Source organism: Octopus bimaculoides, chromosome 23, assembly GCF_001194135.2.
Source record: "Octopus bimaculoides isolate UCB-OBI-ISO-001 chromosome 23, ASM119413v2, whole genome shotgun sequence".
NCBI classification, from domain to species: Eukaryota; Metazoa; Mollusca; class Cephalopoda; order Octopoda; family Octopodidae; genus Octopus; species Octopus bimaculoides.
The window spans coordinates 13,867,855-13,870,618 of record NC_069003.1 but is presented as its reverse complement, the minus strand read 5'-3'; positions in this window follow the sequence as shown (position 1 = coordinate 13,870,618).

Here is a 2,764-nt window from a genome sequence, read left to right as displayed (position 1 = left end):
TGTGTGTGTGTGTGTGGAGAGAATATGTCAGAAAAATGTAGGGCTTGTGAAATTTGGAACGAGACTGTGGCACACATTGTGGCAGAATGCCCCAAGTTGGCACAGGAAGAATATAAGAAATGGAGGTACGACCAAGTTGTAAAAATTTTGCACTGGAAACTGTGCCAGAAATGGGGATTTGAAGCTGGAAACACCTGGTACAATCATCGAGTCGAATGAGTACTGGAGTTGGAGAAATGTAAGATTTTGTGGGACTTTTCTATTCAAACAGACAAGAAGTTAGAAAATAATAGGCTGGACATAACAATTATAGATAAGGAAAAGCAAAGTTGCTTCTCTATCGACCCATCATGCCCGATTGATTCCAAGATCGTAAGGGAAGGAAGAGAAAAGTAAAAAAATTACAATCCCTTAAAATTTGAAATAGGAAGAATTTGGAACATGAAAACAGTAAAGGTCTCTCCTATAATAATTGGTGCGTTAGGAACAGTAAGCAAAAATATGGACAAATGGCTGAAGGAGGTTGGAATAGAATGCCCTGTAGAGCTTCTACATAAAGTTAGTCTCTTAGAGACAGCAAAGATTACCAAGAGGGTACTAAGTATCTGATGCAGTACCAGGCACTGGCTCTCATGGCTTCTGATCTTAACTGACTGGAAGTGTTATTATGTACATTGTTTTGTCTTGGTATAAAAAGGTGGGCTAAGTAAATATTCTGCTCAGTACCACAGAGTTGCTTGATTTTAACCAGTTGGGCATGTCCCTTAGTGACTGACAACTTTGAGCAGGATAGGCCACTCAACCTGAAGAAGACTCTAACTGGGCCTTGTCTGCAAGGTCACGCGCTGTTTTTCTTGATATAAGGTCACCATGTCGCGCACTTGTGGTTGTGAAACATGTACCCGGTATACCGTTATCAGACGGATAGTCATGATGGGTATAGTGAGCTTCGTATATCTGTACCCCAGTGTCATTTTGATGGTATGCATTGCTCACTCACTCAATAATAATAATAAAATTAATAATGATAATAATAATTATGATGATTTCAAATTTTGGCACAAGGTCAGTTAGTTCGGGAAGAGGGTAAGTCGATTACATCGACTCCAGTATTAAACTGGTACTTATTTCATCGACCCCGAAAGCAAAGTCGACCTCGGCGGAATTTGACCGCAGAACATGAAACAGACAAAATGTAGTCAAGTATTTGCCAGGCGTACTAATGATTCTGCCAGCTCGCCGCCTTAATAATAATAATAATAATAATAATAATAATAATAATAATAATAATAATAATAATAATAATAATAATAATAATAATAATAATAATTATTATTATTATTATTATTATTATTATTATTATTATTATTATTATTATTATCATTATCATGTAATGAAAACTCAGCTTATTTTGCTGGGTGTGATGGAAAGCGTCTGCTGTCCACAGCCAGCAGACTAAGTTGACAATTGTTTACTGGTCATGCTTCAAGAACTTTGCAAAGAACTCTTGCAGTTCCAAACAATGCTGATTTTTGTAGGTGTTTTACCTTCACACTTGCATCAATCTTTTATAGCCAAGTTGGTAGTTGAGTGCCGAGACTTCCAAGTACACCAATTACGATTGGTATCACGTCTACTCTCTTCATTGACCACAACCTTCGTATTTCCCACTTTAAATCGGCTTAGTTGCTTATTTTTTTCTTCTTTCACATTGATACTGTTGTCACTGGGGCATATTATCTTGATTATTATGCATGTTCCTTCTTTTTTTATTCACCACAACAATGTCCGGTTTCCGATGTCTGGTCAGGTGATCACACTGGATTACTGCATCCCACAGAATTTTGCAGTTCTCGTTCTCGGTGACTTTTTTCAGGGGTTTGCTCATACCACGTCTTTGCTCTTTGTAATCCGTGATTTCCACAGAACTCCCAAGGGATCATTCTTGCCATATTGTCATGATGTCTTTTGTATTCGCGTTGTGCCAATTTAGGGCATTCGCTAACGATGTACCATACCGTTTCATCTCTCTCACCACACATTCTGCATTTGTCGCTGTCGGTAGTGTGTCTATTCTGCACTTTACATAGTGAATCCTCAACGTTTATTCTTGAGTGCTTCTGTCTCTATCTTCAGGTCACTCCTCTTCATCCATAGCCACCAGTTCTCTGTACCTGTCTTGGCGTTCACATCTCTTGCAAACTCACTGAACATTTTTTTTCCTTCCATGCTTCTTTTTGTGTTCATTTCTTGTTTAAAATTTTCTTTCATTGTACAATTTTCAGTTTTGATGACGCCGGCCGTCTTTGCATATTTCAACAATGGCTCCACGACATTTTTTATATACCACTCTAATCTGTTTTCCTCTGCTTCGATATAGTCCTGGCAACTAATCAAACTTCTCCCACCCATTCTTCTGAACAAGTACAGCCTATCGGTGTTACTCATAGGGTGTCAACATTTTCATTGTCAACATTTTCTGGTCTTGGGATCCATTTTCTTCATTTCTCTCTTTTGCCATTTTATAATTCCAGCTCCATACCGAAGTGATGCTATCGCTCGCGTATTAACTGCTTGAATTTTATTCCATCCATTCAATTTTGAGTGATGAATCTCCGTCGTTCGACGAAGCGAGTATTATGTTATTCAATTAGTTGAATTACCTGCTCCTGGATATTGACGTATATATAACATCATGTAATCTCTGTACATCTGAAAACTTAGAAATTCTCTCTGATACTGATCCAACACTTAATATGCATTT